This window comes from Anopheles maculipalpis, chromosome 2RL (assembly GCF_943734695.1).
Source record: "Anopheles maculipalpis chromosome 2RL, idAnoMacuDA_375_x, whole genome shotgun sequence".
Lineage (NCBI taxonomy): Eukaryota > Metazoa > Arthropoda > Insecta > Diptera > Culicidae > Anopheles > Anopheles maculipalpis.
Genome location: NC_064871.1, coordinates 50,530,868 through 50,557,912, shown reverse-complemented (window position 1 = coordinate 50,557,912; position 27,045 = coordinate 50,530,868). Strand labels below are relative to the sequence as shown.

The window sequence follows — 27,045 nt, the reverse complement described above, 5'->3', positions numbered from 1 at the left end:
CAATGGGTTTGATACTGTAGAGCGTACGAGAAGGCGAAGCGAGAGTAGCTCAAAACGGAGCGGAAGCGACATCACTTCACACATCATTTCGAGCGACATCGTGTGGGTTGATTTCAGACAACCCAATGCAATTCTAAGACAACGGTACTGGATACATTCAAGATGGATCAGATGCGAATTGGATGCCCAATGGAAGCATATGCATCCATATTCCAAGACGGACAGTATCGTTGTCTTATATAGCTTAAGGATATAATGTTGAAGTAAAAGTTTAATAAAGCAGAAGAATTGAAGATTAAGTTTAGTATCTGCGCAAATAAAAAACAGCTGTTTTTTTCATAAGTTTATTTTTATTCGTGGCATTTTTATTCGTAGAAATTGGGTCAATCAAAGTATTGGCCATTATTATTTATTACTTTCTTCCATCCTTTCGGGGAAATCGCAGATTCCTCACCAGTCACCAGTGATTGTTTCTCCCGGTTTCAGTGGTTCGTAGTACATGACGCCGAACTGGTCCCACCAAATACTCAGCATAACTTTCGAGCTATGGATGTTCAGCCGAGCTGATGATGTTGGGGTATGACCGGGGGGATCCCCATGATTTTTTGCGCTTAGAATTCTTGAGCAAAATCCACTCCTCGTCTCCTGTCACGATTCTGTGCAGGAACCCCTTTGCTGTTGTGCCGCTGGACCAGACTTTCTTTGCTCGAAACAAAAACAGCAACACCTCCCGCATATGGCGCTTATTCGGCTCACATTCAGACATTTTCAAGAACTAGTAACTTTTACTCGCACAAAATAATCACTGATCTGTTTACACAGTTCAATGATGTTATTCCCGAACTTGATTTATGACGTTCATATACTTAAAAATCGCACAACAGTCCACAATGGCCCTATCGATTTCAAAACGACTGTTATTTATTTTAAAGACCTATTAAAAAAATCTTTCAAATAATACACAATTTTTGTTCTTCAAAATAGCTTAAGTAAGCTAGTTTTAATATTTTTGGCAAGATGGTTTAAAATTTTATATTGAACGCAATTATCAATTCCGTGTACAATGCTTAAAAGTGTAATTTCTCAAATGATCCTCATCCTTTCACATTATCTTGGAAATATTATATTGAACAAAAATGTTCCAATTTATGAAATATAAATATCTCAATACAACTCCGGCAGCATCAAGCTAGGATGAATCAAATGATAAAAATAATTGAAAATTATTTTTCGGAAATTCGATGTTTTAGACCGATTGAATAGTGACCAAATCGATATCAACCTGCAATACTTTCTGCATGACGATCATTTACTTAGAAAATGTCCAAGTTTTGTAGAGTATTTTTCACCGTTTAAACAGTATCCGAGACCATGCCTTTGATTTCCATTTCCAACAGTTCCATTTTACGGTTGAAGAATTATACTGTTGGCATGCATCGAACCGACCTCCAGTCTGCTTGCTCATCCTCCTCTCTGAGTGCGGAAGAAGTTTTAATCGATTATTACGGGTGGTTAGTAAACACTCAACGATTTCCAAATGCGTCGCTTAAGAAATAAATGATGTGCAAAAATCTGTGTCCCAGTAACAACTTTTGCGATGGAGTAATTGGCCTCCAGGACGCTTCGCTATCGACAGATACTTGTTGACGAGGGACATTGCGGTATGGAAAATCTAATTGCTCAAAGAATACCCAAATACCTTCAATCTCCCAGGAGAAAAGTGTTCAACTAACTGTGAATTCCAAAGCTCTCGCTGTCTTGCTTCGAATGTTTTATCTAGTCTGTTTTTAGGGCCATCGAATTTCGCTGCTGACGTAAACCGTCAGATGGTATAGTATGCACATGATTAATGGCCAATATCGCTCTTTTTTGGACTTAAAATGTGCTACAGAAAAAAAGATTACCAGATTGAAATAATAAATTATAGGCTATTGCAAAAGTTCTTCTTTCATTCACAGTGCGTGCAAAATCAATGAAGGAATCAGAAGAAAAAGAAAGTGAAAAAATTCCTTCAATTAAACGAACTTCTTATTCCAACGGGCTATGGACAACGGGCAACGGTGGATAAAATCTTTCAACGAAAAAGCTCCGCCCAATTAAAGCAAGTTAATGGTGTTGTTCTCTCTCGAGCCATGGTTTGGCAAGGTTGCTTCAGCAATCCAATATAGAACTGTAACGCCATGACTGCTAATCGAATCATTGGAGTACGGGTACTCTGGTTTGCGTGTTGTGTGCTTCATCCACAAACCCCACGGCTCATCCGAGCCTGTGCACGAAAATTTCCCCTGAGAAGATTGTAACGGTAGAATCGTATCGTACGCACGCCGTGCGCCGGTACAAGCACAAAAACAAAGCATGACCATCTCACGCAACACTCACACACATAAAGTGAGCTGAATCGTTTCTGGAGAATCATCAACACGCGACCCAAAACCCGGACACATTGGTTGCTGATTCGCATGTGTCTATTTGGCACAGCTGTCGCCACCTCTTACCAAAACAGTGGTTCTGGGGTGCCGTTTCGAGTCCATTTGATCTTTTGTTGTGCCTGTAACCAAGGCATCTGTCACCGGTTTTACCATCATCCTAGAACCCCCCCACTTCTCCTTGCAACCCCGCCTACGATTGATCGACAATTCACATTTACCTAACGATCGAAACTTTCACCATCCGGTAAACGGTGGTAGCTAACAAGGGCTCGCGCGCGCGTGAGTTGTTTTATGCTGGGTGTCCAGTTTTTATCGGCTGCCTCGGTCGGAATAACAATGACGGTTGGTGCAATAGTTTATCAATGGGGCGCAATCAACGGCGCTAGAAATTATTGATTTTCAATTAAGATGAAGATGGTGTAGGGAATCTCGTTAGCGGAACCGTTACTTCTTACTGCCTGCCATTCATTTACCGGATTCGTTTATGCTGGTTCAAGTGTTCAATGCGTAGAAGAAATTTTGTACTAGTGACGGCATCCATGAAATGATTCGTCGAAAATCTAACGCCAGTCGGATCTAATGAACTAACGGTTTTTTTTTTTTTGTTTAATTTGGCTACGACGGTTCGTTTTCGGTATGCACATAATATTCGTTTACCTTTTCAGTCGAAGAATTGGCTCGAATTCTTTGAAGTTCATCCTCCGCTTGTTTGGAAACAGTTTTGGCAAAACTAATGTGTGTCTTTGTATATAGTTACGGTGCCAAACGAAAGGTTCGCTGGCAAAACGATGTTTGATTAAGCATCAGTCTGCGACTCGCACGACGAGATATTTCAAACTGGAAATGGAACCATTCAGTAGAACAAACACAAACCTAAGCTGATAGGAAACACCTCTGCGCCCCCTCTTACTGATCATTCACAGTGAACGGATTCCTTCTCATTTGTCTAACCGATGGAGACGCCTAGTCCCGCACACTGATGACACTTCTTGTCCTTGTCATCGTCGGCAACTGGTGCAGGTTACAGGTTGTGAGATTATTCGGTAGCCTCATCTATCCCTAGCCTTACCTTTTCCCCTTTAACTAGTTAACGTTCGCATCGATGTTGGACGGTTAGCTGCTTTTCGACTGAGCTGCTATCGAGAAGCCCCGGAAACTGGAAACTGCTATAAGCGCTCGTGACGGACTGAAATCATCCGCGGCAAACCTCAGCTGGTTTGCTAAATTAAGTCGCAACCTCCACCATCATCATCATCATCATCATCATCATCATCACCATCGTCCATAATCTGGAGCTGCTTTGCATTCTGCGCTCATCGGTATAGATTGCAAACACGGCACTGCGATACGTGTAGGCCGTTACAGGGTTAGGTTGAAGAGATGTATCGTTTAAGCGGAGTGTTTAAAATTCCTAGAATTTTTCGAACCATTTTTTGAAAAGGCCACACCTCGAGAATGGTAGGCGCGTGCAAAATGCCAGCAATACCGACAACCAACTATGCCGTGAACCTGGTGTCGTCCATTTTGCACATCTGGCTGGATCGGTAAGAATGTGATAGTTTCGTTTTTCGTGTCAATTTTCGTGGCTACCATTTTTAGCTTCCCAACACCATCCCCAACCTATCACAGCGTGTACGTGGTGAAGCATTGTACCTTTCGCAAGCATACAGAATGGCAAACAGGTGATACTGTTTTTCCAGACGAGGAATATTTTTGTGTTACTTTTTTTGGTGTGCAGGTGATAGGCAAAAACAGAATCTCGGTTTTGGATGGGGGTTTAATGCATTATCATTCTGTAGTCACATTTTCGTCTCATTTGTGCGAGATTGAAAGAAAGTTTTCAAATAAGATTACATTTAAATGTAAATTAACTACAATGTAGTGTTTATTAGACGCGTGGAGCTGCTTAAAGGCACTCTTAAATGTTTAGCACGTGATGATGTTGAATTTTAAATCACACTGGCTGACTCTGATCTGAAGTGTTTCATTTAGGCAAACTTCACCATTTTCTTTAAAAAATCCTTCATTTGCTGTGGTTTTCCAATAAATTGACCTGATTCTTGTTATTACGTTACTAAAAAATATCAAATTCTGTGTTTTATTTTCCTGGACCTGGTGTTTAAGCAATTCACGAATAAAAACCATTTTTCTAAATTTGGAAGTGAACTTTAGGTTTCTTAGTCCATGGGGCATCAAACGGAATAGCTACAAAAAACATCTGATAAGGAAATTTTTTCAGTTTTTCACATTTCCAGACACATTTGCACCGGTTGGAAAAACATGGAACCGACAGTTATACAGAAAGTGCCTCAGAATCTCTTTGTTATGCCTTAGGTGATATTCCGCTATTTTCTGTATAATTTTCAGTCAAACTAGTGATTCTAGGGATTGGAAAAAGCTTGTTGAGCATTTCATGTGAATTCATGTCGACTGATTCGCCGTCATCAAACGTTTGAGATCTGTTTCAACTCCAAACTCCAATAGTTAGTGACAGTTAAAGCAATCTTTAAGGCCTTTAAGGCTGTTAGGTTTGATTTAACAAACACTCCCGAAAACAACAATTATCAAGCACAACATCGTTCAAACTGACAAAGCGAAAAATTTTCGAAACTTTTTTTAATAGCAACAACAACTCCAGTCAAGACAAGCATCAGATTATCCTTAATCAAAAATAAATTTTTATACTATCTTTTGTAAGCTCATTTTTTCTCTTGTTCGCGTAATTTAAAGCAATAACTTGAAGCGGCAGATTAACACACTTTATTAGCTCTTCTCCTTACTCAAGCGCCCATCTAAAAGGCTAGATTATGAGCTGTTTCTGTCATGTTGAAAGTTTTTCTATATTCATGTTTATATGCTATTCTTTAATATTACTTTCACACACTTTACAACAAACTCTGACCTCTTTGTGATCGTATGTGTTGCACTTTCGCGATGCATTATTCAACCTGGAAAAGCAGTAGAAAGTATCGATGCAACTCTGCACAGGATGCGAGCTTAATGTCGATACACCAAATATGTAAAAAAAAAAAATCATAAAACACGATGGTGTATCCTTCCCACTTTCAACTTTCCTAGCTTCTTTTGCAGCATTTGCACGAGTCGTCCCCGAACGGTCTATACGACAGCACGCTGTTGCTCGCACCACAGAGCCATTCTTCCATTCTGTTGAGAAGATGTGACGTTCTCTCACGACAACCACGACCACGACAACGAGTGCGATCGGCTCTCGCACACCGATCTCTGGCCGAAAGCGCGTGCACGAACGAGCACTAGTTGGGGCCCCCGCTCCGATATCCGGAAGCGCACATCCGTTCCAGCAGCCATCCAGCGCGTCAGTTCAAACCGAACGCTCGTACGATTCACTCGTCCATTTGGGACGGAACCGTGTTCGTGTGACCGCGCTACTGATATCACGCGTATGCCCTTCATTCGCATTGCATCCCGGTGGTCGGCCTCGGTTTCGCATCATTTAATTGCTGGTCACCAGCAAGACCAACGGGCCTAAGTGAATCGAGTAATAAGTTGGGGAACGAAACTTAACGAGATCACCCTTCGTGAACGTGAACCGACCATCCGGAACGTACCGGGTCTAGCGCACAACGGACGCGAAGCTGCGTGTGACAATCGATTCGCTCATAAGTCAAACAAAAACGAACAAAACACAAAAAAAAAGGTGCGAATCTTACAGACCTATCCCAGTTCCCGTGCCGGTACGAGTGGGAAGCGAGTGGATGGTGATGGTGGTGATGCTTGTAGTGATTAAAGTGTGACGAAGGGCAGCTGGTGATGGTTGAGTGAGGGTGACGAAGCGCCTGGCAGAGGTGAGGATGATGGGTCAATAAACAAACAGACGCCATACACAAGCCAGCCGTTTCGGATCATCGTCGGAACGCGTTTTGAATCGCACAAATGACCACACATCGATGTGCACGGTAATAGGTTGCTGCGGGTTTTCCTTACCGCGTGTGGTATTGTGATTAAGTTTCTATCGTTCCCTTTGGACGGTGGCTGCCGATCGCAAACAAACGGTGATCGTGCCACAAACGCATTCAAGCGCACGTACACCGATCTCGAGTATTCTAGCAAGATATTGCACCTATCATCAGTGCTCCACAAAACATAAAACCCTTGCAATGCAAATTGCATTTGCAGAACGCTGAAAATACATCGCATTGGTGCTGGGTTGCTGGGTGAATGTGATAAAAGTTTTACTAAACTTCCGATAGAAAAGTAAGCAATCATCTATCCTCAACCCGGTAGAGCAGATCGGTGAGCTCAGTTGGCAGTTCCGGAAGAAGCTGTCAGTCCGATCGGTTACTGTGCGCAGTGCGGAAAGTTTGATAAAATATGGGCGAGTGAAAAAGTTTTTACAGCCAGATTCTGCCAATCTGCCAGCAGGCAGCGAACGGGAATTTCGGTAAGTGTTGGCAAGCGAAAGTGCATCAATTATAACTCCGAAACGGGGAATTTTAATGGACGCGTAATGCTGTTTGCTTTGTTGAACTGAATTCATCGTTGTTTGTTTTTGGTTTGAATAGAAAATTTGTATGCCGTTGTATGCAAACAGTTATTTATTGACTGTGTCTTTGTAGAAAATTTCAGTTTCTTTGGAAAGAAATAGTCGTAAATGTTATTTTAAACAATTTCAAACAAAAGCAAACTATATTTTGTTGGTTGGATTTTTGGAGAGAAAGGTTTCTTTAACCTACTATGAAAAAACTAAGTATTGTTGTTCTTTATTCAGTTTAGCTTTTGATTTTAGGGCTTTAGAGTTTATTGTCATGATTCACCATCAGGATCTAAATTACACAGTATTTTAAAATAACTGCTTTTCTGAATATAATATTGATTCTTTTAAGAAAACCATACACTTCGATACATCAACCCTTATTTACGAAGCTAAACCGCTATAAGAGGTTAAACACACAGCACCACCGATAACGTCCTTAACCTAATGTTAAGAAGGTTTCAATCTTAATTAATTACCATCATTGAATAATTAAAATGATGTTCTCGATCTTTCCACCGACGGCCTTTAACGAATTTGATTTAGCGAGCAACTTTTGTAACACTTTTCTACCACCGCATCAAAATTCAATCTCCGTATCCTTTGTCACTTTTCTGCTGAACCGATTATCTTGCGCTTCTGAGCGTTATCAATAATGCAGCTTATGTTGAATGTGGCTTTTATGTGCGAAAATTTTACCATTTTCTGCTCCTACAGTGAGCACAAAAGCTTTTTTTTAATTAGCTCCAAGAAATTTGAACTCTAGCCTGCCCATATTATTTGTACGCCACCGAAAAGCTTTTTTCCGAATACCCTTGTGATGCTTTTGCGAACACCTTTGCCTAGTCGCGTCTATTATACACTCAAGATAATCTGATCTCTGCAGCACTGATTCAAACGCCGTATATTGTCACCGAAATTGTAAGGAAGGCGAAGGCAAAAAAAAGAAGAATACATTAACCCGGTAGAATGATGAAGCCTTCTTAATCTCCTGCCAACTGAAACAGCTTGTCCTCCTACGAAATATGCTTGCTAATTGCTGGATTGCTCTGGATCAAAGCGGTGCCCCAAATTTGATCATCAACATAAATTAAAAGTCTTTGGCTTTGGTGAAATTGTTGGTCCTGGAGAGGGGGTTTCGTTGATGGGGAAAACGAAAGGAGGGTGGCTGATTGAAAGTGATACTCTAATTAAAAACCATGGAAATGAAAAAGTTCCGAAACCAGTAAAGGTTCGTATGAGGGCTGTTATGCTAAAAATGCTTGTTTTGCTATAATATCGCTGAGAGAGAGAGAGTGATTTTTATAAAATGTTGGAACTACGATGTGTAATGACCAACACTTTCAATACTACGCTGTAAGAGGTTGTGAGTTACAGAATAAAAAAAAAATTAAAAGCGACCCAGCAAAGCTATTTCAATTGAAGCTACAAAGGCAGGCAAGTAGCGGAAAATAAAATGGTAATTTTAGGTCCCTCAATTCCTACCCTAACGTTTTGACAACATCTGGCCGGCTGTGCAGAATTTCCTCCCGTACCTTTGAGCCCTGTCCCCGAGAGCATACTGACCCGTATAACATCTTTCCTTTAAAGACCTTCGCCGAATCTTCAACCCTCTGTGTGCGAGTGTGTCCGTTTTCCATTACTGTGCTGTGTTTTTATTTCCTTTGAGAGAAAGGATTTGTTTTTCTTTGGAAAGCTCATCACGCACCACGCTGAAAAATGGGGAGTGCGATTTTCTGGAGCTTACCGTCGTTGTCTTCGTAAGCTTCATAGCCTCCCAGTGCTCCACATCGTAACGAGTTTGGACCAGTTTGTGAACGAAGTAGGAATGGTATCATGCTGTGTTTCGGCCCAGCAGCTGCTACTTCTACTCGGCAAGGTGCAATGTGTTCTATTGTTAGAAAACGTAATTTCAAAATGGCTTCGATTTGATCAAAAGTGACATTCGACCTTTGTCGTCCAGCAGTCATTTGCATTATCGTTTCCAAGACCCAAGATCGTTCAAAGAACTCGTCGCTGGTAGACGATAAGTCGATTGTAGGCAGATTATGAGCGAGGCATAAAAATTGGAAAAATTGCCAACCAACGCGAACAATGGTTTAATTAAGTTTTACTGCGATCGCGAGACATGTCGGTCGGGTTTGAGGACTCCGGTCTCTATGGAGACTTTCAGCAGCATGTACCAAGCGGTTTGGATGTAAATTTTGCATTGTTGTCCGGGTGAGGTCGAAGAGAAGAGAAGCGCGAACAATCGAATAAGCTCACTTTTCTATAATCTAATCAACCGAGCACATCTTGTACCCGTACGCTTCGTTCCTTCATCCGCACATTCACAGGCTGAATGATAAAAACAGATTGAAAAACAAGAGCGTGTAACCGCTGCAACATGTACATCAGCATCAGGACAAGGACGTTGAATTAAGATGAAATAACTCATCCCAGTGTACTTATCTTAAGGCCTAGAATCATCAAGAAGTGTAAAGAGGACATCAACACATCTGGGGAAATTGGTTAGTACACTTGGGAAGAGTACGATAAAACAACAATAACCAGCACATGTATCCAATCAAAGAGGCTCGTAGGCAACTGTGCAGCGAACCATCCTGAAAATAAGAACGTCAACAGTAGCAACCACACGCAACCACAGCTTAACCACCGGGCAGAACTAGGCTCATCGTCCGATGCGTTCAAACAAACTTTCTTACTATTGTTTGTGGCATAGCAATGGCTCTTCGAACCATCCTTTCCGTTGTAGCCGAAACAGTTATTCAACGATGGGGCTGAACGAGCTCTCCGACACCGGAAGTTGATTTCAAGCTTGAAGTGTCTATGGAAAGGATGCTTTTAAACCTACAATTCCCGAAAGAAACACATATTTCATCCTGCTCCAGCAATGTGTGTCGGTTGGGGAATTTACTCACTAGACTACCTACCTCTCATGCCTTTAAAATTCTAACCCAGCTGGTAAGCCCGAAAGTCGACCGCAAGCTTTGTAACAGCACACTAAACCACATGCTCTTCACTCCCATCGAATGCGACCCTATCGGAGGCCCTTTAAAAGCCTTTCTATTTCCCACTACGCAGTCCCCACACCAAGCACTCCCTGCACGGGACTCTGTAACGGATGAGCAAATAGCAATCATGGCCTGTCATGTTTTCATCGCTCACTCTGTGATGGTTCTGTGATGAAGTGAAACTAGGACAGTGGCCACGAATAAAAAGAGGAAATCTGGATCGCTACACTTTACGCAAAGACACGGTCACGGTGAGTTATGCCGCATCGGTTGCGATACGTCGTCCATTTTCATATTTCAGTCGCACCTGTCGCTTCGGGTTCCGAGCGACAGATCGTTGTTTTGCTATTATCCTGTGCTTGCTACTCCTGCTGTAGCCGCGTGACCAAGCTGTCACTTTTCAGTATCGGGTTCCTGTGCGTTCCGTTCGCTTTGACAGTGTGTAATAAATTGAGCGCGCTGTTTAAACGCGTCGTCGGTAGCGTGGGTACGGTTCGCGAACTCGCCTACAAACCGAGGCACTAATTGCTTCGGTTAATCAAATCAGCTTTTCAATTTTATGCAACCCAATCGCGGTACCGTTTGCTGGCGCCACGGTGTCCCGTTGCACTGTGTGGATGTGGAATTCCTCGACACCGGTCGGTAAACCAAAGAAGCGATACGCATCCAAGCGATTTCTTTGTATAGAGAGAGAGAGAGATATACAGAGATAGAGAGAGAGAAAAAACCCGCGTGGAATTAGCTGAATAGATGGGTGCTTAAATTAATCATTAAAAATGAGACATCGCGACGATGCCATTGTGGGTTGGGTAGGGTGGTGTGACATCACTGGAAGAAGCACGATGATCCAGCGGCCTCTGGTTGGAAGGCACGTCACTTCCTTCCTTTCCGCATCCGCGTCAATCAAACGATACCCAATACACGCACCAATATCATGTTGCCCAATACAAACTGGTACCCGGAATGACAAAGTGCGTCAGTATTTCTTTGTGGTGCTGTATATTGTGGATGTAAAAGCTACCCCTCTTAGCACGTGTCCGTTACACAACCTTCTCGTCATCATTTGCCTAAAAACTCTAACCGTGGTTGTACTTCCATTCTTCCTTAAAAGGGATTCTCGACAGTTTCACGATCGCGTTATCTGCTCCCTGGTATGGCACACCGCAAAAGGAAACAAGTGACATTAGTGAGCATCGGCAGCAATTTTCCAACGTCACGCACTATGGTCGCGCAATCAACTTGCTGCGCGCTATCGGTTGAGTAGCATCGAATGGCGTAATTCACGCGAGAAACCGATTACACCCCTGCTAAACGGTACATCGTGGTTAGTTTCGATTATGTAAATCTCACCATCTATTTTGTAAGGTTATAATTTTGTATCGTTTAGGTACAACTGTGGTTCAAAAGTACTTGTCAACGTGATTCATAATTAAGGAAGAAAAAGAAACTTATTACTCTGATGTTTGTTTTAGGATGATCGTGAAGATAAGGAATGTCAATGATGACTTTATTTTCAAATTAGATTATTCAGACCCCCCCGAAACGTAAATATATAAGTAATATGAAGTCGACCTAATATGTGCTGCCCATCAGGTGTAGGCGATAGCTGTGCCGGTCTTCAAACGGCAGGACCGGGGTTCAAATCCCATCCGAACCATCCCCTCGTAGTGTGTATCCAAATACGTGGTATATGTAGGCAGTCTAGTAAGCCATTTCGGAAGCCGGCATGACTCGAGAGGTCTTGAAGCCAAGAAGAAGAAGAAGAAGAAGAAGAAGAATTTGCGTTAAATAATTTGCTTGTAAATTAATACAAGGCTACTAATGTAGCCTAATCAACCAGTTGTACCTGACGACAATATATTTCTTTTCCTTTTAAATTTACAACCGCGGGAAGTCATCGCCTGTCATTGCTGACAATTCTTGATCATTGATATTTAGCTGTTCAAGAACTTTGTTCAATTGTGACAGTACCTTGCAGTACCCTTCAATAATCGGGAAGTGATTCCGGCGGAATTCCAAATGTATCGTATCGAGCAATCGTGAATAGTCTTTCATGGGTGGTCTCCTGATGCATAGACCGGTGTAGAATTCAGCTTAGAGCTTTGATCCGTGTGCTATTATAATTTATTTATTTACAATTGATTATGACGGTCCAGTGCCGTATTGTCAAACTACTATTATAATTTGTTTTATAAATAATTGTTTATTTAAAACAACTTAAAAAACTAGTTTACAAAAGAAAAGTACGGTACATGTAGGGACGACGTACTTCATCAATCACAGCATTGTTGTTTCCAACGATGTGGATGATGTAGTTTGCAAACAAACGTAGGATAGGAATCCTCTTACTTATGCTAATGTGACTTAAAATAGGTAAGAGGAGGGAAGGGAAGTTGAGGTTGCGGTTTGGAACAATGGCTTCCATAGCCTGTATCAGTATGCTCCAAGCTCTCGACACCCTAGAGCACAGGGAAAACTTGTGCTCCAGAGTCTCTGGCTAGGAGCAGAATGAGCAGGCTGAAGGAGACCGATTCATCCTGTCGAGCAGCAGTCCGTGTGGCACCTTGTTGTGCACCAGCAGATACAGTATCGAGCGTTGATCGGATGAAAGTTTGTAGCTGGTGACGTTTTTTCCAAATCCATCGCCAATCCGTGGAAGGTGACTCCATTGCCACTTTGGAATCTGGAAGCCTCTCGACCATCATTTGCCGCAATCTTTTGGTTGAGACTGTAAGTACCGAATGGTAAGCGAGCTGCTGGATTACCGCCCGAAGGCACGTATACATTGTGGCAATGCAGCCTGTATTCGGGGGATTCCCAGCACAATCTATGTGCTGAGCACCGATTTTCAAACAACCCTGCTCTGCAACGTACCGATTCACCAGCAACGCTGTTGTGGTAATGCCGGGAATGTGAAGATTGAGTCCACCTCGATTGCGTGGAAGGGCCAATTGGGTTAATGGGATTCGAAAACCCCCAGAACCCCCACAGGTCCCACAGGTAAGACCGCACCGTCTTGGAGGCCAAATCGATGTCCATCAATCGTGCGTCACACACCGATGCAACAAACGAAAGTTTGGGCAGAAGAAAGGTGTTTAAAAGCACCACCTTTTGCGGTAAATTGAGGTCTCTAACACGGTGCAATCTGACTTAATGGCGCAACTGTTGGATTACGTTTTCCCAGTTATGCCCCATGGCCTCCCGTATACTGTTACTGAACAATATGCCAAGCAGGCGCAATATTTCTACATCGGGGTGGTTGTTGCGACGGCGGGAAAAGGTTTCCATTCACAAGAATACGGGAGGAGGATCGTTCACCAACTGTTCGCAACAATCGAACAAGTCCTGGATTGAAGCCCAGAAAAGACAAAGTTTGCCACAAAAAACTTCTATTAACTCTGTCTCATTTAAGCTAACCAGCGACAACTAACCTCGTGACTCGTTTCTTGACATAAACAATAGATAATATTTAGAGAACTCATAGTGTACGTACAATAGAATAAACAATATGTAAGCAATTGAAAAAGACTCTCAAAAAAATCACTTAGCTCAATTTTACTCAGATAGATCAATCTGTACTACTAGTTGGAACTACGTTACATTAAACATTTACGGCAGAATTCAGCCTAGTTTTATAAATAATTTAGTAATTTACATATTTGTAGCAGTTTTTATAGTATAAAAATTAAGTATTAAGTACCTATTGAAACTTAATCACTTAAAATAATATTTCAATCACTCCAGAAAGGGGAAATAAATCTAACAAAAGATGAATAAAGTTTCATGTTGCTTTTGAATATTACCGTAAAAGTATTACCAACATGTGTTAAATTTGGTTTAGAGCCATTTTTCAACTATTTCTCGCTGCTGAAAGGAGAAATTCGATCCACAACAGGGGAAAAACAAAACAGGTCGAGCCTAAACGCCTAACAAATGGTAATAAGAAACGAATTCTCCGACGCAACGTTAAAACGCATGACTCTTATAAGCTCAAATAGAACATTGAATAAGTTTTATTTTTATTGGATGAAAATATTACCTACGCACAAGATGAGGGTGTCAGCATTCCTACAGTTGACATTATTTCTGTACGCAAACAAGAAGATTTAGTGTCCACGAAATGTGATATTTTTCCTCAATCTAATTAACCAGACGTTAGAATTGGAACAATGAATACTAAGAGGAACCTTCCCTATAATATACATATATTACAAAATGTGACTTCGACTAATTTCCCATGCTTTGAAATTAATCGAATCCATGATTTGAAATTAATTTTTCAGAATCAGGTATGAACTCAAGCCGTACAAGAAATGCCGTGTAGTGAAATTGACGTGTAATGGTTGAGAAATAAACGAGTAGAAGCTGAATATTTGGTCAATCTTTTGGGTGTTCATAAAAAGGCAAAATCTAGAACATATACTAAACTTAACGTCCACTTCTGTCAGTAGATACTGGCAATACTGATTCCAGACATGCCTAGTTTCTTCTTAAGTTTTTCTGCCAGACGAAATCAAGCATTATGATAACATGACAAAGAAAATGAATCATCCTAGTGGAACTCATTAAAGTCTCGTTTAAAGCTGACGCGATGTCATGTTGACGAAGCCACTCGAAAGATTTCCCACTACTATTTTGCTTTACGCTATCCTCACCCGGCGGGCTCTTTTCGCTTTTTCCATTAAACCCGAAAAGGGCTCCAATCCATTATTACCATTCAGCAAACAGAGAGCCAATGAACGTCAACTAAAGACTTCCACAAGGGTGAATTCATGTAGAGACAGAAAACCATCCAACATTCTTCGTTCATTATTGCGGACACGAGGTTTCCTGCACGTTCCGATAGTAAGAGTGGTAATTTGATAATTCTAATTTATTATTGTCTCCGGAGTATGATTTGACGGGTGCATTAAAAGGGGTGTCCTCGCCGGTGTATACAAGCATCCACATCATCATCATCAATTGTGCTAGTCGGAAGAAGTATCGTGCGTAGGCGCGAAACTTTTCCTTTTAATCGAAACACTTTGCCCTATTTTGGTCGCGTTCGCTGGCTGGTGCAGTGATCGGATAAACAAACTAAAATTACACCGTGAGGAATACAATGGAAGTGCTTTGGACGGATAAAGAAGGTTTCCCGGTTTCGGGAAAAGCCTATCATTCGATTAGGACATTAATTTGCCCCGCGGTACCGCTCGGCTCGGCACGACACTAAATAGTAATTAACTGTTTACCACCTACAGGCACTGGCCCAACGCGTATCCCATGTACCAAACCCTTGACCAAAACTATTCATCACGTTAATTTATGTTTGCACAGCACAAATAGAAGTTCGGGCTAGCTCAACTCTGAACTCTGAGATAGCGAGAGTTTTGCTTTGCCAGTTTTACCTCCTTTACATGCTAAGAACCAATGGAACCACTATAATAAAGAATGGAAATAACAAATCCATTACTATGATGACAAACGATTTTCCATTTCTTTGCATCCCCAACAATGCTCGCCACATGGTTGCAGAGCGTAAAAGTAATGCAAACCAAAGCGTAACCTTACGGAGTACACAAACGAGAATGCATTCTCTGCACATGGCTCACATGGCCCACATCGTGCGCTTTTCCAACACCAACGAACCGTGTTATGACCGTTTGATAGGACAAGATTAATGCGCCCTATTTGGTTCCGATGATCAAAAGTCAGCACGTTCGAGTCGGAAGTTTTGCACTCGTATACTTTGGACAAGGGTGCTTCCTTGCTGAGTGCCACCCGAAACACAAATAGACATCCCGGACGTACTGTGCTGTTGCTTCCGTCGAAACACGACAAAAACCGACTTGCACCGAGTGACGATGAAAAGCGAGTAAATCTCAAGACCCTTGGCAGGTTCGCAAGAAGCTATGCAACTTCACATTCACAAGGACAATCTGCTCGACTGTAAACCTTTGTTTAGAGCTCCTGCAGATCGACACGCCGGCGTGTCTCTGTGTGTTGTTTGATCTCCAAGGTAGGAAAGGATAACTCTGGCGCTTCTTCTGGTTAGGATTACTTGGGAGTCTGTTTTTCTTTTAGCCACCACAACCACTAACTCACCCACACCGTTGTACCAATGGCGTCTAAATACTCCTCAGGGAGAAACATCTTATTCGGCTTGCTGGACAGATTTGTTTCGGGTTTTGCATCCTTTGCATTCTTTGCATCCTCCCGAGGCATACACACATACACACATACAAACTCCTCTCCTAGCCCACCGGCTAGGATGCTAAATTTTAATGATGTCTGCAATTTTGTTCGCTTACCATCGGTGCTCAACACCGGAGCACGCCGGATGTTTGGCGATGGCTTTGTTACGCAAAGCTTTCACCGATGAGATTGAGCCTTGAGCCTCGAATGAAACCCCACGAGCGGAGTACGTGCTAAACTTTCACCCCAAACCACATACACTCAAACAGACACACACACACACACATTCACCTACTAGCCTAGAGTGCATAACATAAACAGAGCGTGTTTCCGGAAAAGGCAACGGACGGCAAAGTGTGTACGCGAGATGAAGGAAACAAAGCGGACGCGTTCTTGGTGATGAGATGCCCAAACATAGGAGGACCATGAGTTTCATTATCTCGAGCACGGTGTTTACATTGTCTAATTAACGACCGACTACACTCGGGCACATGTGCGCGGCTGTGCACTATGATACATTCGCAGTTGGGCGATTTATAAATTGTTCTTACTTCCATATTACACTGGTCCGAAAGAACAGTATAATCTGAAACGCTATTGGGAGTCAAAAGCGTTTTAGATTTTGAGAAAAAAATTTACTTCTTGTGCAATGTATTTTTCTTTTCGAGTTATTTTAATTTTCACTTGAATTAGTTCTCTTCACACTTTATTGCTGCTCATTCCGTGTTGTGTTATCTGTTGGTGTAAAGTTACAGCGTAGAAGATGTTTTTTGAACTGCATGTTGCTGTATTTCTTGTATAAGGCCCACAAATGGGGCCACTGTGGACTGTTGCGCGACTTTGACGTTTACAAACGTCATAAGTCATAAGTTCAGAAATGACAAAATCAAACTGTGCAAACAGATAAGTGATTATTTTGTGCAATTAAAAGTTCCTAGTTCTTGAACATGTTTGATTTTGAGCCGGATAAGCGCCATATGCGGGAGGTGTTGCTGTTTTTGTTTCAAGCGAAGAAAACGGCAGCCGAAACGCATCGAGAGCTTTTGAGTGTTTACGGCGATGCTGCTCTAAGCGAAACAAGGTGTCGGGATTGGTTTCGACGCTTTCGAAGCGGTGATTTCGCTGTGGAGGATGCTCAACGTAAAGGAAGGCCATGCCAAACGCAAGAAGAGCTTGCAGTAGTGCTTGGTGAAACTCGTCAGGCCATATCATCACGGCTGAACGCGTAGGGCATGATACAGAAGGAGGGCAAATGGATACCACACGAGTTGAAGCCGCGGGACATTGAACGACTCTTCATATGTGAATTGTTGGTCCAGCGGCACAACAGAAAGGGGTTCCTACACAGAATCGTGACGGGAAACGAGAAGAGGATTTTGTTCAGCAATCCTAAGCGCAAAAAATCATGGGGATCCCCCAGTCATACCCCAACATCATCAGCTCGGCCAAACATCCATAGTTTGAAAGTTATGCTGAGTATTTGGTGGGACCAGCTTGGCGTCATGTACTACGAACCACTGAAATCAGGAGAAACAATCACTGGTGAACGCTACCAGAAACAATTGATGAGTTTAAGCCGAGCACTGCATGAAAAGCGGCCAGAATACTCATCACGCCACGACAAAGTTATTCCGCTGCATGACAATGCTCTGTCACATGTTGCACAACCTGTGAAAAACTATCTTTATACCCTCAAATGGGATGTTTTACCGAACCCTACGTACACACCGGATCTGACACATGGATTGGCTGACCAGCAGTTCTCCTCCTATGAGCAGATCCAGGATTGGTTGGATATCTGGATTCCGTCGAAAAACGTATCATTTTTCCGAAAAGGAATCCGCGATTTATCCGAAAGGTGGAAGAAAGTAATAAATAATAATGGCCAATACTTTGATTGACCTAATTTCTGCAAATAAAAATGCCACGAATAAAAATAAACTTATGAAAAAACGGCCGTTATTTATTTGTGCAATTAATACACAGTAGCTTTTAACGACAACCTTACTAGTATACGATTGCTCCTTCGTTTATAAGGTGTAGTCAAAACTTTCCGACCCTAAAAGCTTCTTGAGAGAGCGAGTAATATTATTTCAAGTTTCATGTCAAATGCATTCTTCATATTGTTTTAAATCTTCTTTTTATTGTACTTCAGAGGTGCTGTTAGTGAAGAAAACTAGATAAACCTTTAAAATACTAAAAAATTACCTATTGTAGCAGCGGACCACGAATCACGTTTTGTTCTTTATAATTAAAATATACCTTTTTAAGAGAGAATATTTTGTAGTAAATCACGCTATACTGCACATTTAATATAAAAGCACTCAAACTATTCAAACCTTCACAAGGCGCACTCTTCGAAAGTAAACCCCTATTTGTCCCATAGTTTGCAGCTTATCGTGCCGAGCAGTCTGCATGTGTTTCCTGGCAGTTTACGACCAAAAAAGGCCCCATTCGTACTTCAATGTATCACTCGTCTACGGTAAACTTTTGACTGCTGACAGATTGTATCTCCATCAGTATCCCATGCCACGTTGGACCACACGCCATCATGCACAATTTCTAGCGCTCTACCGATCGTAACGATGCTAATGGCATCAATATTCGAACAATACCGGCAACGTTTGAACAAAGCGCGCCCAGCAGAACGCCGCAGGGATGCGGAAAATTTGAAAACAATCTACTAAACCTGTCCAAAGCCGGGACAACCCACCCCACTGGCACAAGGATGTGCCCCAGTCCGTGATGATCGTTTCAGCTTGTTTGTATCGAAAGCGGGTAATTAATTCGTTTTACTCGTATTTACGGATGCATATTTACCATGTAAAAGGGAGAAAAAAATCCATGTTTCCATCCCTGCTCCATGTTCCGGGCTGCTGTCGATTCATACGGGTCCGCTTTGAATGGATTCATAGTGAAAAAGAAAACCATGAAAATTTAATTCAATCATTGCCTCACTTAATCCATTTCAAACAAAAGCGTATGATTCGCTTAGCCAGCCCTGGAAACGGATGCGTGTGAAACATTTGCATTACGAAGCTGCATCGGCGTAGAGAGTCTAATGTGCCCACTGTTGGAAGACAGATACTTCGTTTTGGTTCATTCTGATACTGTGCTGTTTGTATGATTTTTTTTTTTGTACTCTTTCTACACCCTTTGTGACGCATGTTGCCAATGAAAGACTCCCACATTGGAAATGGGTTTGCAAACATATTTTCAAACGATTACCATTAGGGTACATGAACACGGGTAGACCGAGCTGGTGGCTTTCATTGAATCTTTTGCCTAGGTTTTGCTTGTTTTACCAATTCAACAAAAACGCGGATTTTTGACTCTGCCCTTTTGGGTCCGGATGAATGGATGAGTAGGGCAGCGTGACATGAGCTGAGGACAACGGGATTTGGACATGGTTTAATCGTCGTTGCCCTCTGTGTCTTCCGAGAAGGATGAACATGGTGAGGATTCTTTTTTATTCTGACGTCCGCCCGTTCCAAGGGCGGTATCATATTCGAAACCAATTTCGCTTCAAACAAAGTCTGGTACAGTATTCCGCTAGAAAGAACGCCGTAGATGATGATCGAGTACCGTTTTAAGCTTTTCTTTTGTCAGACCTCTTGGGGAGAAACATGAGATGATTTGGATTGAAGCTGACGGCAACACGAACACGTGCAATGGCCGAAAAAATCCGAAAAAATGGTGTAGATCTTAAAAAGCTTGATTATTGAAGCCTATTTTAGGCAATCACGTCTGCTACCCGGGATCGTTGACAATCAAGCACGATGCAACGAGGTAATGAAAAAAAAAAATCCTTTTTTTTAGAGTCTGTAACATAAGCTTGGAACACAATGGCCACTCCTGTCTTACGTTACCTACGTGTTGTACGTTCTATTTTTGGTTCCACAGCTATGATCAATGGTGGTTAAAGCCACTCGGAGCCCCCTAAGCGGAATGGAAGTTGGAGGCCCTTATCACAATGCATCAGCGGAGCGGATGTGGGGGGGGGGGGGGGGAGGTTGGTTTGGTTCTTTGGGGATACGTTGCCCCTTTTCAGCTTGGGACCGCTTATTCCACATACATTTAAACCCGCCACTGGCTATGATTATGGGTACGATGGGGCGCACCAAGTTTTATTTGGTGTTTAAAGCTTGACATTTCACATTTGGTAGAGAAAATTATGTTTAGTCCGAAGTGACCGAACAGTCTTTGGATGATTATGAGTATAAAGGTTTTGAAGCACGATTTTTTAAATATTGAGCACATTTCAAACATGAATAAACATAAATTTCCGAGTGGACTTGGTGTTTGACGCTTGGCAGTTGGTCAGTGGTGGGTACAGCCCCACGGAGACATTAAGTTATTTGGATGTTGGATGCCGCTATCACATTGAATTCACGGCCCCTTGCCAACCCCTAAAGCTGTTCCTAACTGTTCTGAAGACTGGATTCTTGGCCTGCGGGAGTAATCCTCGATCCTGGATACAACGTCTAGTGACGACGTATGTCAATCCGATATTGCGGCCTTTCTGGAAGAAGCAATTACGTCATCGCTCCTGCTCAATTTGGGCCTACCTTCTTATGTCAATTTGACCAAATTGATGGTGGCATCATCAGCGATCCTACTAAGAAATCCGGAACTACGTGGGGGTGATTTACGGATAGGTGACCGCAAATTTGAAGTCGTCCATAACAACACCTATATTGGGTCAAAAGTCAGCACCGAAAACAGCATAGAGACGGAGTTGCGCGCTAAGATGCTGGCAGCCAGTCGGTCATTCTACAGCCTGAAGAAACATCTCACCTCAAAAAAACTTGTCACGACGGTCAAAGCTGGGACTGTATCGTACCTTTATAGTCCAAGTACTCACATACGCCTCTGAGACATGGACCTTGTCCAAAACAGACGAAGTCCTTTTAGCCGCGTTCGAGAGGAAGATGCTCAGAAGGATCGTTGGCTCCATATGTGTGGAAGGGCTATGGAAGGGCTACAACGACGAGCTTTACGAACTGTATGACGACCTCAACGTCGTGCAGCGAATTATGCTCGCCAGGCACCGATGAGCTGGCCATGTTATACGCATGGCACCGGACGATTGAGCTCAGAAAGTCCTTTTAGGCCGTCCACACGGACAGAGGAGGCGTGGTTGGCCCAGATTGAGGTGGAAAGATGGCGTGCAATCATCCGCCATCAAGGCCGGAATAACGGATTGGCGGACGACGGCGCGGGACCGTGAGTGGTTCCGAACTCTGTTGCGGCTGGCACAGAGCGGTTGTAGCGCCTGATAAGTAAGTAAGTAAGCTTCTTATGTCCTTGTGGACAAAATCAAATGGATTGGATTGGCAGGTGTCATGCTCAAGCCCTGCAAATAACTGATATCTGAATGTTTGGTGAGTTTAACGTTCTTGAAGTTCAGTTCAACTATAGAAAAAAGTCAGTTGGATCAAAATCCCTTCTCAACATCTATCACATAAGGTAAATGCACAGAGGAATTCACTAGTTTTGGACTGATAGCATGTCTCAAAAGCTTTTGTAATTACTAGCATATGTTTCACAACCACATTTGAGTATTTATTTATTTAAATTTGAGAATGATGACTTTCCATCGTTTTGTCAATCTTATGTGAGAAATAAGACTATGAACTTAATATGCAATTTTAGCTTCGTCCGTCGCGAAAGATGTTAGCTGGCTTCCAGCAGAGTTGTGCATACAAACCAGCACCCATGTTGCTGTCAGTGCTGGTTTTGGTTCGTGAAAGCCATGCTACGTGACAGGACCGGTTTGGTGAAGTTCCCGCTCTGGTGCGTTCTGAGCTAGCCACAAGAGGTGACGACGGTGAACCGCGAAAATAGAATAATATATTCTCCGTAGCCACGTTTTACCACAGTTGGCAAAAGTTTACCATCAGTACTGCTTCCATTCTGATACACTGGCAAGAAAGCCTACGCCGAAGTTATTCTCCAACATTAACAAGACGCAGTTAGAGAAAAAAAGGAAAAACAAGCAGAAAAACTTCCAAGTAACCACTCGTTTGTAAGAGACCAGTCATATTCGAATTTGTAACGAACATGAGTAGCAAACAACAAAAAGTAGTAGGATGAAAAAGCATATGCAAACTTCAGCAGAATTCGAACACCCTCGCGCGGCATTAGTTCGTGATTGAGTTTTCAATAGGTTTCACGGTATGGTTCGCTACAATACGGGCTCTGGCTCCTGGAAGCTTGTCCAGATGTACTCCATCGGGAAAGAGTGTGTATGTTTGTCTATTTAACATTCGATAAGGAGCCTGGTTCAATCTACACTTTCAATCATGTACCATAGCGAGCCGTTCCATCCGGATACGATTGCACGAAGCATCAGGACACTAATGGGAAAAGCTACAAATTCCATACTCTCAGATATAACTAGATGGTGTAGAATATATGGTGCAAAAACATGTGGCTTCAATTGCATCTACTGGCGAACACAGCTTGACCTGCAATAAGCTGGGATTACATCAGCATTTTTTTTTACGTGACGTTAAAGTGAAGTGGAAAAAGCATCCAGCAGACACGAAGAACGTAAGAAATGAATATCGCCCAGTGCCACGCAAGTAATCCATCGTGTACTGTAATACTTCACCATAATCGGAGCATCAAATATCGATTTTTTTACAATTTTTGTACGAATGAAATACGAATTTCAATTCTCTAAAGGCGTAGAAAGTTGGTGTATCGTTTTAGAATTGTTAAGTAATTCTTTTAACTTTCGCTTGATTCTGTTTACAAGAACTTTGCAACCAGAAAGAAACACGGACCAAATATATTGGTTGCTGTGTGTGAGGCGTAAACTTATGCAAATCTTTACACCGCATGCTCACAGTTCACAGTTAAGGGAGGCAATTGATAGCCAATACAATGGCTCGAAACCCAGATCTGGACCCAAGTACACTTTGTACACCTGATAAAGTGCGCGTGGTATACCCTCCGTGGGATATCGGCACGTCCTTTCTGATACTGCGGCGAACCCCATCTTCGCCGGTTTTTATGTGACCTCTTGGGATCTATCACATCCCCGTTTCTCTCCACATGCCTTTTTCTCTTTCATTCGAGCTGTTCGTATCCCTACAAAGCCGCCAAAATCGTACCCTTTTTTTGTTTTGTTCACTACTGTTGGTCGGCTGGTGAGTAGCTGTGCGGAAAATGATATTTATTCAAGCGGATTACACTGCCCAAGCACTCGTAAGCCCTGGTAACTGAGATTGGAATTTTGTAAGACCACTGAAGGACTGGATCGTTCCCGAAGCGATCTCATTTTACGGTTACGAGCTGCAACACATGGGGCTCCCTTGTTAGAGGATAATGCACAAAATGGGTGCCATTGCAAACCCTGGTCAAATAAAAAAGGAAAAAGAAATGCTGCAAACATGTAGATATTTCAATATTGGGACAAACCACATCCCGTTACGAGTCCACCAGGCCCGGCTGCTATTGCACGAAACTTATCACAATGCTTAACTGTCCACACAGTTGGGAGGTGGGTATTGGGTGTTCTGGTTTCTTTTTAAAGTCTATACCCAAAAGTTCACACTGTCTAAGAACCTGACATGACAACCATTTCAAGATTTGGGTGAAACGCGTTTCACGCGTTGCCTTTGTTACAACTGAACGAAACTTTCACCAAAGTACAGCAATCCCGCTCCGCGGGACTCTGACAGAGGTAACATTTAATCCAAACATGCTGCCAGCTTACAGGCATTCCGGAAGTTTCATACCATTTATTAACCTTCCCCTTGTACGTCCGGTGCACGCTGTCTGCGAGCAGCGCTGTCAGTTCTGCTATGGACGAGATTTGGCGGAAGAATTGATGAAAAAAGTTTGTCGTCTTATCGGGTGCAACTACTGTTTCACGGCACTAGCTAATCTTGGGCACGGTTTCATTAATCTGCATTCAAAGTTACTCCATCATCACCATCAGTGCGTGGCCACAACTTTTCTTTTCTGGTGGCTTTGGTTTCGGTTTGAAAGGGATAGAAGGTAAAAGCGGCTGTAAGTCCATTTGTGTAAGTCACGCTTTAAGCCAACATTTAGGAAACAGTAAATAATAAAGAAAAGAACAGTTTAGCGAAAAAAAAAATTTCGTATGATTGAGCTTACTTTTTAAGGTTACTTTCAGAAAGGTTTCAAATTTATCTGTAAAGACGGATACAATTTGATTTATGTTTTAATTTTCATAAAATTATTTTTGACGGATTGTCGAAATTTCATGGCTTAGAAGACGATTGTTGTACAAATAACACTAATCATCGCTACTTGATCAATAAATTTCTTATATGCACATATTGAATCCGAAATTAATAGGTTTGCATCATAGACCTTGTGTAAAATTCTGTTTCAAATTATATTTTGAATTTCATAAAATCTAATTCGTATGGTGCGATAGAAATCAAATATAGAAAAAATATAAAAATGGAGATATCAAGGGAAAGATAGATACTAATGATGAGAAAGATACTCGACGGAATGAGAAGGAAAGAGAGCCATGAAAGAGACCGTTTCACCTGCATCCCAAATAGACGCATACAAGGAAATCTGCAGTCACCTGTGAGTGGCATCTTAAGGCTAGTAAACACACGGTCTTATCGTAAAGATATGGGTGTATTCCAGGAATATTATCGAAAAATATCCTGGGCATCATATGGACGAACAACCTGACCGAATAAATAAAAAAAGTTCATTGTTTTAAAATGAAACACTATGTATATTCAAATATTGTACTTCCTTAGGCAGAAATACGCAAAAATATCAAACTATCATAACATAATGTGGACGGACATAACATAATATGTCGGTCGCCGGTCTTTAAACGGCAGGACCGGAGTTCAAATCCTATCCCGACCCTTCCCCTGTAGTGAGGACCGATTATCGAACTACTTGGTATCGGGAGGAGTCTAGTAAGCCATTCGATGGCTGGCGTGACCTAGCAGGTCGTTACGCCATGAAGAAGAAGCCGGGCGAACGGATTATTGGACATACCGACGAAAGGGAGAAGGAGGTCACGAACAAGACCATAAACTCCAAGATCGGACACAACCAGGAACCCTCGAAATGGAAAACGATCAAGACCCCCGCTAGCATCAGGACTTCACGCTAGGATAACTGAATACAGCAACGAAATGTCTGCATACTCCCGAGATAAGTTGCCTGCCCACGAAGTCTTTGCCGTCTTACATGAATAACAATTTGTAGTAGGCTCTTCTTGTTCTTTTACGACGCTTCGAGCTCGCAAGGTACTGTCCTTCCTTTGCTGGTTTCCTTATGCTAGTATGTTTATGGTAAACCAGTAAGTTATGTTTATGAGGAAACAATATTTATAAGATTTGACGATAAAACAAAGTCTTTTAACCTTCCTAGAAAATGTAGCAAATAAAGCTACAAGCTTTTTTATATATCTTGGCACCAATAAAGTTACGGCCTATATCATTGTGCGACAAGAACCATACTGGATATCGAGCAACTCGAAAGAATGGTTGAGAGATGATGTAGTGCAAACATATTTTTCTAGGGAAGCTACTTCTAGCCACTTCTAGTAGGACATCTTTTTCCATCGAAAAGTTGAAGCTCATGGTCTACTTCCAATTCCTCTGAACACACTGTAAATAGTTTCTAAATGCGAGGAATACCAAGCATCGAGTTCTCACCAGTGAAAACATAGATTCTTTGTTCGTTACATTACGGCATACCGAAAAATAGGCCTGCCTACTTATTCCAACCAAAGTTTGTCATATTTACAAATGAAAAAAGGATCGAAATTGTCCAATATTTTAGATGCTTAGCCGTTTGATTTGCAAGTAAGAATTTGTGGAGGTTCGTTATAGAACAACTGCCAAAAAAGTATGCCAAAAGATTCAACTTCCTACGAACAATCACCAGGTGGAGTGTACACCAGTCAAACCATTTGCGACCATATAAGATAAAGATTCTATCAGTCTGGGAATTCGGGTGCATTTGCATGCACTGGACAGCCAAGACGCATATACGACAACTGTAACGAATGCTATGTCGATGTCTTAGGATTGCACTAGACAGTATGAAATCCACTCATACTTTGTCCCTAGAATTGCTATCTGGAATGATGCCGCTAGAACTCAGTACTTTAGGACTTTCCTTAGGCTTTTACTGAGACCCATAGTATCCGACCCGATAGGGCTCAAAAATTTCAATCGCCACTAGAGACAGCCTCTAAAAGCAAAACCATGAATGTATTTCGTGAATTTGTAAATATTCAGGCAAACACTAGTTCCAATAGAAAAATATACCCTGGATCTTAGCAGAATGTTACAATTTCCTTCTGATAATCGAAACCTCTTTGCGGGAGGACATGAAGAAATTCCCAAAGATTTTTTTCCAAAGAAAGAAAGTTCCCAATATTTTTGTGGATAAAAATTGCCATCCAAATCCTTAATAATTCTACACAGACAAAAACGGACTCCTGAGTATTCAACACTTGTACCGAAGACTTCCACAAGCTAATACAACCATGCTCTGCAGTTGAGCTGGCTGCTATCTTATATGCGCTTATTGTAATGAGCACGTATAATCCGGATCAGTAATTCATATTTACTGCCGAAGCACTGAAATTTGTCGAGATTACTCTGATTAATGTATTCAAAAAATACTAAAGATTCTTAGCTCTTTGTTTGATTAAGTATTCCGAATATCGTATGTATGGGTGAAAAAGTAGATTCCTTGAGCAAACGAGGCGCTTGTGAGGGCAGTATTTTTGAGAGATCGTTACTGCCGTACAGCATGTAGGATGAGAACGAACTCGGGAGGTTCTTGCATTCCATCTCGCCACAGGATTCCCTGCATAACTTGCTTCACGAGTCCCGGTAGATCGTGCGTACATTCGTATAATATGCAGACTTATGTCGTACCACTGCGA

General features: G+C 42.1%; 1 protein-coding gene across 2 annotated transcripts in view; it reads left to right on the top strand.

Moving 5' to 3' along the window:
• LOC126556596 (afadin) overlaps positions 1-27,045 on the top strand; it is a 172,462-nt gene that overhangs the window by 28,493 nt on the left and 116,924 nt on the right. The window contains exon 1 of one of the 2 annotated variants that reach the window (XM_050211923.1): positions 22,641-22,651. The exons of the other annotated variant lie outside the window; for it this stretch is intronic. The gene's annotated coding sequence lies outside the window, so the exon portion shown is untranslated. Of the gene's footprint in view, positions 1-22,640; positions 22,652-27,045 lie in introns of those variants that run through there. 2 annotated transcript variants of the gene reach the window in all.